The sequence below is a fragment of the Condylostylus longicornis genome, unplaced genomic scaffold (genome assembly GCF_029603195.1).
Source record: "Condylostylus longicornis isolate FDR11 unplaced genomic scaffold, ASM2960319v2 ptg000004l, whole genome shotgun sequence".
Classification (NCBI taxonomy): Eukaryota; Metazoa; Arthropoda; class Insecta; order Diptera; family Dolichopodidae; genus Condylostylus; species Condylostylus longicornis.
Window position 1 is genome coordinate 14,013,696 of NW_026577973.1, and position 12,559 is coordinate 14,026,254.

A 12,559-nucleotide genomic window follows, 5' to 3' on the forward strand; every position below is an offset into this window, starting at 1 on the left:
TCACTTTTCCAATAAGATTACCCATTTTATCAATTGAACATATTTTCAAATCAGTGGCCTGAAGCACTAACCGTTTTGAGTTTCATATGTTCACAAAATTCGTTGGCTCTACGACTATGTTGTAGCCGGAGTTATTTTCAAATTCACACATGACTTATTTTAAAGTTTATTTTAAAGTTATTCGTTTGTGCTTGAAGCCACTGAAATTATTGACTGAACGTCTCACTTTCAAAAACAAAGTGAATAAATTTGTGTACATTTTATGCTCGAAAATTACAATATACAAATACATATATGATAGTTACTCATTTTCTTCTCAATTTCCGCGTAAAATAGCAAGATAGGCGATTAGGCCTTAAGTTTCTGTCAATTCTTAATGAGTCTAGTTTAAAGGTTTATTTTGTAAGTTTTTGTCAAAATTTTCAAAAACTATCCGCTTAAAATGGCACATATTTCTTGTTCTTATTATTGTAGATTGAATCCATAAAATTATTTACTCTTTTAAATTTTATTAGTATATTTGATCCAAAATTAAATATTGATTGGAAATCACGTATTTTTTTTTTGTAAAATTTAACGCTAGCAACAATAACGCTTAAGGGTTAACACAAAAATTTAATTTCATTTAAAAACTTTTGGACAAGAAGAAACATAGAAAATATACACTATTATAAATGTAATACATACGAGTATTTGTATGTATATATGCAAGTAATTGTTATACCAAAATATAAAAGTCAAACCCCAATATTCATCAATACATAGATTATTATTATTATAAGAGTGTAGTAAATAACTTCAGTTTCTTTATTATGTCAATCATATATGATTTTTATATTGAAATTCAGAAAACAAAAAAGGAAACTTACTTGATTTTAAAGTGGCTTTGTTATTTTAAATTGAATCCTGTATAATGAATGTTAAGGGGGTTCTCTCTTTCATCTCTTATATTTAATTTTAATTCAAAATATATATAATGTACACCACCCTTTTGTATATATTTACACATTTACTTATATTTTATAATATTTTCCCAAAAAAAAAAATACAAAAAAAAGAGGAATAAACTTTTAAAATTCATTTCCATAATCACAGATGAACCACAACTCAATACATCATTTACATTGTGTTTCAAAATATGTAGATACTCTTTGTACGTACACAAACTCTTTTAATTTGGAAAAAAAATTTTTTTTTTATTTTTGTATTATCCTTGAAATTATCGCCGCTTTCATTTACTTTCAAAAAAAAATAATATTTTACACACTAATACATACGTACGAGTATATGCAATTATCCTTTAATATACGTGCAGAAGTGTAAGGGTTATAATTTGTACAACATCTGCCCCTTATATTTTTATATGCTCATACCTCATAGCATTAATTTGAATGCATATAAAGTAAATGGTAACTTTCAATTGACCCCTTTTCAATATCACGCTGGCTCTTTATTTTTTTTTTCTCTCTCTCTTTTTGCTAATTTTGAGCCTTTTGTTAAATAATATGTGAAATAAATGAAATAATAAGATCTTAATACAAAAAAAAAAAGAAAAAGTAACAATAGAAGAGGAAAGAGAAGAAATAAATAAAAGAAAATGTACTCGAATTCGTAATTTTCAATGATGAAGAAGGAGCAGAGCGATGATATTAAATGCAAACAAACAACAAATTTCCCTTTTTTTTGTGTCTTACTTTCTTAATGACTTTATAGAGAACTCATTCGATTTTAAATTTTTTTTTAAACTACTTTGTATACAAATCAAATAAAAAAAATTTATATTTCAGTTTTGAGTGTTGAAATACTTTTTAAAATATTTTTTATTAAAAATAAAATCATGAAATCAAGCAGGAAATGGAGACTTTAATTTAATTTTAACAAATGCTATTAGCAGTTGAAGTTCTCTATATTAAAATTAAATTAAATTTAAATATAAATATTTTTAATATTTTTCATATAGTGATGTACTTAACATATTTAATATAGTCACGGTTGTGGTCATTGCAATTTCTTAATTGAAATCAAATCTGTTTGTTTGATATTGAAACAATAGGAAAACTCTGTGCATAATTAATTATTAATAGTATTTTTAAATTATTAAAAATCCTCTTCGCTTTAGATTTGATCAGAATTTAGAATTGTTTATGCTACACACACAAAAAGTTTAGCTCATATTTCCAAGTTTTAAGATGTAGGGCTCATAGTTTCACTACATTTTTTTATTGATGTTTTGGTTTATTCGAAAGTATGTTCGAGTTCCAAGATAAAAGCATATAGTGCATTTGCTATGAGCCAAAAAGTAAGAAAACCAATAAATTTTTGAAAAAGTTTTTTTTTTTTTTAGCTCAATATTGAGCCAATTTTCACGAGAATAACATTGACTTCTGATGACTGTCATGTCTTATACACTTTAAGTATTTCTACACATTTTATAACATAAAATTTTCATTTAGAGATTGTTTTTCTTAAATTATTTTCAACGTTTCCAAACACAATGACTCGCAATAATTTGTTATTTATAGTTAAATCTTTATTGAACTTAACAAGCAAGATGACAAATACTCGTAAATGAAAATGAAAAAAACGCAATTCATTTTTGAATTAATTCTCTACTTTTTTAGATTTGAATAATTTGTTGCAGATTTAATTTTAACATAAAATTACGTACATATTTCTATAGTTTAAGTAAGCTACTTTAGACAGTTTAGATTACTACCGTACTAATTAATTAAACTAATTAATAATTGGCAATTAATAACTATTTTGTATAAATTGCCTTTACTCGAATTTAAAAATATTTCGAATGATTCAACATTATAATACAATTCCCATCATAGTAATTATAATGGGTGTGTTTCGACAAATGCTCTCATTCTCCTAGTACTAAAGAAAATTTATAAATTTAATATAAAAAATTTTACATTCTATTGCTCAATTTTATAATTATTCTCTTTTAATTTCTCTTGTATTCTCATAGTACTTTCAAATACATAATTGAATACTGAACAAAAAATTGCATGAGTTACTCACCTCAATTGCTTTGATTACATAAATCACAGAAAAAAAAGAGTAGAACATTTAGCTAAAACAATAGTATAAATCACCTAATGAAATGCTTGATTTTCAGCCTCCTAAACTATTTAGCTACATTGCCTAGTTTAAATTAGCTGAATTTACTTTTTAATAATTAGGAAAATTAACCAAATAAATTTGCTGATTTATCTACAATACTAGCTAAAATACCTAAAAATTTAGGTGGATTAGAACTAAGCAAATAGTCGGTTCACCTAATCATTTAGTTGATTTATTTTAAAACCTTTTTGAAATTTAACTAAAGAAATAGGAATTTCACCTAAACAAATAGTTAAAAAATATTCTCAACAATAGATAATTTACCTAATTATTTAGTTAGAAAATAGAAAATATAACTATTTTTTAGTTAATTATAATAGAGTTTTTACCTATTATATTAGAAAAAGTATCTAAATAAATTAGGCTCGTTTTTAAATTTATTTAGGTTTAATCCTGAAAATAAAAAGGTACTATAAATTAAAAATTAAGTTTTGTTTCGTTTAATTTTATTTTATCCAATATTTTTTCAGTTAATGTCACATTATGTTAAATGTAAAAACACGAAAGTTTTTCTAAGCAATACTCAACAACAATGATGATGGGTTTTGTATTTTTAAAATTATTGACAAGTTAATATTCCTCCTTTATAACATTGAGTTGTAATTTGATGAACGATGTGTGCTTAAAATATTTTATAAATTTTAATATCGTTAATAAAAAAATAGAGTAAAAAAAAATTCAAAGTATTGTAATACCGTAAGGTGTAATGCAAAACATCTAAATTTGAAGTTTCCATTGTTTTTTTCTTCACATGTAAGGCTTTATGGTTTGTGGTTTCTAAAATTTATATTTTAATTATATAATTACGATTTATTCAGGATTAATATTATTTTTGAGCCAAATTACATTGCTTTAAGTTTCAGTCTCCTTTTTCTTAAACTGGGAATTAAAACTTGAAATTAATATTAAAGTTATAATAATTATTATAAAATTTATATAAAATTAAAATTACCTTCAGGCTGCAAATGTAATGATTGACTTTTCAAAACTTCTACATCATACTAGAACTATATCTTCGAAAGTAAGAAGCTGTTTTTATTACTCTTAACACGATTATCACTTTTTTTATTTAGTCCAATATGTAAATTTTTTGAATATTATTTTTAATTTTTTTTTAAAATAATAATAATTATTTTTAAGTTAATTTCAATCACGAAAAATTTATTTTACAATAATAAAACTATGCTTATTTACTACGCCAATATTCAACATGTACTAATTTCTGTTCAAAAACTTCAAAAATTAGAATACAAAAAAAGTAGCGGTATTTTGAATTTTTTCTTGATAAAACAAGTGTTTTTTTCTAAATTTAGCTAATTTTTTCGATATTTCAACTAGTGTTTTAGTTAATTCTTTTTTGAGTAAAATAAAGTGGCTGAATTAACTAAGGTAATAGTTAAAATATCTAGAAAAGTAGTCATTGAAGAAAAAAGTAACGGTATTTATTTCTAAGTAAAACATTTGATCTTTTGATAACTCAACCAATGTTTTCAGTAGTTCAACTAATGTTTTAGTCAATTTTTGGCAATAAAATGAAATAGCTGAATCAACTAAAGTTGTAGTCAAAATATTTAAAAATGTAGTCATTGATTAGGAATTTACATAAAAACTGTAAACTTATTTTTTTGTTTTCTTTTCTAAAATAACTAAATGTTTAGATGAAATATCTAATTAAATTAGTTGAACTTTTTCAACTATTTATTTTAGATAATACATCTAAATGAGTAGATAAATCACCTAATCTTTTAAATATTGCATTCAACTAATTCCAAATAGTTGAGCCAGCTAATAGTGAATTTTAAAACAGCTAAAGAAGTTGTCAATACTTCTAATTGTTTATATAAAACACCTAATTTGAAACCAGCTAATTACGATTAGTTGAAAAATCTAATTCATTTTTTTCTGTGATAAATTATTTAAATTCATTCATTGTAATTATATGACAATCAATCAAAGAATTTAATCATAAAATATTCTATAATAATTTAACAATATTTCGATTGATTTTATTTGATTTTTAATTATAAATGCATAATGTTAACTTCCTCCATTCCTACTACATGTAGTTTTGGTTTCTATTGTAATTCATTGTACTCGTATTTAGTTCATTGAGATTCAGTATTTAGTTACCTATGTTATTTCTATTATGTATGCAAAACATTATGCGTTTTATTACAAATTATCATCATGTACTTGTATTTTTTATAATTACTTTGAAATTTCTATATGCTCTTTGATCTTTTAAAATGTAACTTTCTTATTACATTTAACTTGTATATGGCGAGCTTGTAATGTAAATTGTACAATATAAAATTTTTTTTTTTTCATTTTACTTGTGTTGTAAAAATGTTTTTCAATATTATTAGGTAATCTTTGCACATTATACTTATATATATATATATATATATATATATACGTATAACGCAAAGAATATACTAATTTAAATAACTTTTTCCACCCTATACACATATTTTAATTTGAAAGAAAAGTATATTTAATGAAAGTACGAGTATATTGAAATACTTAAAAGGATAACCGAGAGATGTCAAAGGAGAGGAAAAGAAATTTCAATTTTGTATATCTATGATTCAATTACAAAATGATTATATTCTGCTTAAATCCGGACACTATAACAAAATTTGTAATCCTTATTTAATATGGATAAAGTAAATTGTCTCGTCGTCGTTTCAATTATCAAAAATGTGGAAAATAATGTGAAATTTGAAATTCAATAATAATTTTATTGATATAATCCAATTTGAAACATTTACTTATTATAATTCAAAGAAATCTAGTTAATATTAAATTTAATATAATTATTAAAGCAATACCCCAAAGTTTTAAGAAACAAATTTAAAGAGGCAACGCAGAGGGCCAATAAAAATTTCTTCCACTACCTTTTTTAATAAATTTTATAACACAGTAATATGATTTTGATTGCAATTCAGTTCCACATATAAATCGCTGTACTCATTTGAAGCATAAAATTCGTGAATTAGATTAAAGAACCGCGTATTACTAAATTAATATGTGGCCTTTGGGTTGTTATCAACAACTACAAACTATATTTGTATTTGAATTCGATATTAAGCCATAAATTAATAAATTGCTGAAAAAACAGCATTTAGACAACAAGTATTGTTGCTTGATATAAGCTAAATATTACTGGAATCAAACAAAATTCACCAACGTTCAAACGTCCAATTTCTATCTGTCTATAACTGAATCAAACAAGATCCAAGAACAATGTTTGTTTGCGTAAAGCTTCAATAAAGCAAGACAATCTTTCAATTAATTAAAATACGTACTTCAATTTATTATATAAAATTTTTAACACACGACTATACTCATTTTTAAAATACTAACATAATATTTTCCTAAATATGTAAGTACCTTCATATATATATACATATATATGAATTACTTAAAAAGACTATAATAATACCTAACGGTAAGAAAAAATATTTATAGAAATATAAGTGAAAATACAGAGAAATTCCAACAACAAAATGTCCAACAAAAGGATACAACAAGGCATGACAACAATAATAAAAATAACGAGAACAAAAATGAAAAATTTCTATAAAAGCATAAAATTATCCGCCCCAAAAAATATTTTTCTCGACCTTAATTCATATTTCAAAACAACTGTATAATAGTTGTATAGTAGTAGTAACTCGTTATCTCTTTTCCTCTTTCCCTTAATGCTTCTTCTTATTTTGTGTATTTAACATTAAAATATACGAGTTTTATGTTGAAATATCCTTGGGTTTTTTTTCTTGTTCTCCATTTTTTTTTTTATTTTTACTACTAATTTTGTTATTGTTATAACTTGTATAAGTTGTCTGAGATCTAATATAATTTATATTATTTTGATTAGATGAATATGAGCACGGAACAGAATATTGTGAGTAGTGAGTAGTGACTAGTAAATTTGAAATGAGCATGAATGTAGATCCTCAATAGCAACTTTCGCTTTCACAAAGACGATTATAAGAAATTTTCAATTCTATAATCTCCTTTGTAGAATTCAATAATTTAAATAATCTTATATTGAAATCAAAATTTCGAATGATTCGGTCTCCATGTCCGGAGAATTATTCTGAGAACAGTTTTCCCTATATATGATGAAATTTTGATTGGCAATTTAAGACGATATATAAATCAGCCCTCTCTAATGTATATAAAATCTAGTATTTTAATAGGGTTTTTACTCACTTACTAAATCACTTCTGTGATGAGTTATATTAATGAAGCAATCTAGCGTCTAGTCTCCCTAGATTGGTTTCTTTTTGTGGTAAATGCCCGTTCTAAAAAATTTAAAACTCCAAAGTAATTTTTAATTGTTCTCTCAAAATTTCTCTTGTATTCTCATGGAACTTTCATAGTAATTGCAGTTATAACACAAAATTACAAAATTCATAAATATAATGAGAAATTTATGGCGCATACTTGTCGCAGTTGGTACTCAAATTCAATTTAAAGTAAAATCTTACTATACTTTTCAAACAAAAATTATTGTATTAGAGATTGAAAACTAAATATTATCAAATTTATTTCTGATACACCCTATTAAGGACAGTATCATTACTAATATAAAAGTAGATATACACAAAATTATTATAGGGGAGCCATAATATTTATATAGTGAGGAAATATTGTTAGGTAGTTTTAGTAAGAAGCCAAGAAAAATTACAAAAAAAAACATAAATTCAAGAACAAAATGGAGAAAGAATGCCTGCTAAATTTTATAAAAAAGGAGAAAACAAAGAAAATTTTTATATAGATGAAATGAAATGGTGGTAATGCGACAACTAAAATGGTTGTCCTTATTTATTATTATCTTATATTATGATTATAACGTGCACGAACACATACATACATACATTCATATATATAAACATTACATTATTTTCAATTGTTATTTTGGTTGTTTGTAAATTTAATAAGGGAGAAATTTTTAATAGAAAGCACAAAAAAAAACAAAGACGAAAATTTTTCATTCTTATGTTTTTTTCCCCATTTTCTAACCTCAATTTTCGTATCGCAAATACGAGTATAAAGGATCATTAGACACATTATATATACATGTGTGTATATTAACATACCTTACATATATGTATGTTACGTGTTATTTTGACATGGGGTGAATGAATTTTATTATTATTATTATTGTTGTTTCTGGTGTAATATTATAAGACATGAGAACCTTTTTGAAATCTTTGGATATTTACCAAATCATACTTCATTATATATACCAAAATTTTAATCTTAAATCCTTGATATAAATAAATAATTTTTGAATAAGGAAATTTTATACTGATTCTATTATGAAAGAATTTCATAATTGAGTTTATTTTTGCAATTATATTTTAACTAGATATTTAGGAAGAAATTATAGAAATTCTTATTTCAAAAATATTTTAATTTTAAAATCTTTAAAAAGTTTAAATATAAGTCGGCAATTTCAATAAATATTACTAATTCTATATAGTTGCATTATGAAAATTTTAGAACTCGAACAACATTTCATGGATACAAATTAAACTTTCTCACGACTCGTTTACTATAATAAATGGCTTTACAATCGATTAATAAGATTTCAGCAGTGCAGTAAATTCAATAGTTCAGCTTTATACATAAAATATTTTAAAATATTGCTGATAGTTTGTGAAGGCGTCGCAAATTAATTCACTTAGGTCTCAGTTTGGTATACAAATTTTAACGAACCTCAATAAACGAGTCTGAATGAGAATTGGAAACTTATAATTTACAGTATTGGTGAAATTTTTAACAATTTTTAAAAGGTTTTTAAAATTTTCATGCGAAATTCAACAATTTCAGTTTTTGAGAGTCGCATTAAGAAGATAGGCGAAAAGCAATCAGCCGTCACTGAATTTTCAGCATAATTTGGCGATTGTTTTATCAAAAATAGAATCATTTTCGCTCTCTCATCATTTCTCGTCACATTTCAATCAACTGCAAATTCTCATAGAAAACATGAAATTCCATTACTAATATATTATTTAAAGGACGAAATTTTTTAAAAATTTTGAGTCCTTAGATTTGTGTTTTATTTTTTTTGTTTTCATTGTAATAATATGTTTTTAAGTTAATCAAAAAATAATTTAATATCAACTCCCTCTTTTCAACTGAAAACTAAAATAATGAAATTAATTCATTATTGAATTCATTCATTAATATTTTTTCTATACAATGTGAAAAAAAAGGAAAAAATGGGACAAAAATATGATAATCGACGAAATTTCCTTGAAATTTTCATAACCATTTTCTCTACATTTGTACATACACAATATATGTATGTATGTACTTGAAGGCTTTTCCAATATGTAAGTAATAATTTATTCAACATGTTAACTCCTCAAATTTTCATTAAATTTTTTCCCGTTGTATATACATTGACATTTTCTCTTCTCCCTACTTAATTTTTATATTTTTTTTTGTTATCTTTATTTTTTTCTCATAATTTATTTCTTTATTTTTCTTTTTTTATTTTCATTTTATTCAATTTTCTCATTTTCTTTCATTTATTTTAATTCATATTTTATAACATATTTCGAAAATGTAATTATCCTTGATCTAACCTTTTTTCTTTTCTACTTGTTTTCTTTTTTTTTTGTAAGCATATATAATATTTTCCCCCCATTTACGTTATTTTAATATCAAGAACATAAAATATTAATATTCTATTCAAAATATAAAATGTGTTTGTATGAATGTGCGTAGTATAATGTTCACATATATACTTACTTACACATGTTATGTACATAATTGTGTACGAACATATATGGTACTTATACACACAAAATATATAAAATTTAATGTGAAATGAATCTATTATAAATGTCTAAGGACTTGATAAGTTTAAATGTGGAATCTAGAGATTACAATTTTCTCATATAACATTCTACAGAACTCGTAGGTTCTTTTTCATTTGAAAGGCAAAATATAAGAGAAAGAAAAAGAAAATAAAATAAAAAAGTTAATTTCTATTATTTTGCGTTATGAATTTAAGAGTTTGAATGTGTATGTTAATTTGAATATATTATTTATGAGTTTGTAGGTTCAGATAACTATAGACAGTGTATATTCATATGAAAATAATAATGAAATATTAAAGTTATCAACTCAGTTCGTGCTTACAATTTTATGGGAACCATTTCTCTTAAAACACGTTCCGCCTCTGCATTTTCTGACAGATGATATGATAAGAAGTTACATCGAGTAAATTAATCATGCTGAGGCACGTATACGAGTATCTACCAAGCGGAGCTTTATGCATCTGTTTACGTTTTTCGGGAATTACACTGCACTAGTTGCTGTGGGATAGTTGGGTAAAGGGTAATGAGCGTGTCCACGTACTAGGGAAAGGGGCCAATATACCTCTTTTGAAACTGAAGCACTTTTGTGTGGTCTGGTACCGTGGGATCCGAAAGTAACTCAGAAACGAGGTTGAAAGACCGAAATAAGAAAAGTACCGTCATTTATAAAAAAATTAAAAAGATGATTAAGAGTCAGATCAGAATAGGTTTCGTATGAGGAAATTGTCCTCTCATGTGGATGAGGGTTTATGTAGCATCCAAGAAATTTTTGCTTGAATAAATATTCGAATTTATCTCAACAGGTTAGATTTCGAGAGGATGTTTTGAGTGTAAAAGATATTTTGGATTACAATAGATCCAGTTCTTGTGTTGCGATGCATGATGAGATCCATTTCTTGGTTTATGGTGTGTATTTCTTGTAACAATCTGCTACTTACTATTTTATAGCGTACTTGCGCATATTAAATTATCTATTGAATTCGTCAATATCCGGTGAGGAGAGAAATACACTTAAATACTGCTGATATTTCAAATTTCTACCTTGCATTAATACTTTATCAACTCATGGTTTTCATCTTTAGCCAGAAGATGACATAGGGAAGTAGTGACATATGATTGCAAAGCATAATTTTGGTTGTTTTCTAACTAACATTTGTGACAGCAAAATGACAACTTATTCTATAAAAAATTCTACTAGCGTCAACAAGAGAATAATTTCACTTAGATAATAACCATTTTCTGGTGTAGCCGTGGTATTACATAAGTAATATTTTTGTGAAAGGTTATGTATGCTTTTTATTCAAATATTTTTCTAATTAATTAATAAAAATCAAACCATTTATGATTTTTAAAATAAAATGTAATGAAATTCGTAAAATCACCTGTATTAAGGGTTAATTTGAATATAAACGAAAATTAATTCATACAAAATGTATAACGGAATCTTTCATACAATTGTTTTAAACATTTTCTGCTCGATAATCGAATCCTTTAATACACGTGAGTCATTTCTATTTTTGTTTTAGTGTAAAATTTATTTTATTAAATTAATAATTTTATAATAATCTTAATTGATTATTATAAAAGCTGTTGAATGCTACACCTAAATTGTATCCAAGTATCGTGAAATACCCAAGTAAATGAATATTAAAAATTCGTTTTGAAAAATTCATTGTATTATTAAAAATATTTTTGTTCTTTTATTATATATTAATATGACAATAATTTTAATAAATCCAGTTATTATTAGAGCATTAAAAGTATAATATTTAATATTATTGTATAAGTATTTGAATTATTTTGCATAAAAGATCAAATTTATCGCTATCATATTTTGCATTTTTAAGACACTTAAATTTTGTTTTTATATACACTTACATAGTATGTTAATATTGAATACACACAGAATAATGAAAGGATAAATTAAAATTCGGTCTTGACACATTTTTTATAAGGACACTCTTAAAAGTTTATTTTTTCATTTATTTTTATTCGAATTTTGTGAAAGGTTATATGAAAAGATAAGCATATTTGTAAAAAAAAGGGGCAACTAAATATTAGATAAAGTAGGAAAAAGTAGTGTGGTAAGGTTTAAGTTTTTTCAACATAATTTTGGTTAAAATAAAATTAATTTTTTTGTGCTTTTAGTTTTTTAACGAGATTTAATTTAATTTCTTTATTTAACACCTAGAAAGACAAAATATTTCTTTTTCATAATAATTATGTAGTTATGATGATTGCATGCTTGCAGTTTTTCTCATCCATTGACTGCTTATTAAGGGATACTGAAAGTTCCGGAAATATTTGTTTTATTTTTACCAAAACAGTAGAGAATTTGCTGTAATAAATTTTAATTAAATTTTTTTATTTACCAAGATATAGCATTAAGAATTTATGCAGAAATAAAAAATGTATCTTCAATTTGAGAATAAAGCTTTACCCCTTTTTTCAAATCATTATACTTGCTTCTCAAGAGAGAATTCTCTTGATCAATTCTGTCTTGGGAAACAACTATAATTATTTGAGAAGTGTGAATTTAATTGGTTTAAGAGTGATAAATTATAAACGCGCATGCATGTAACAAG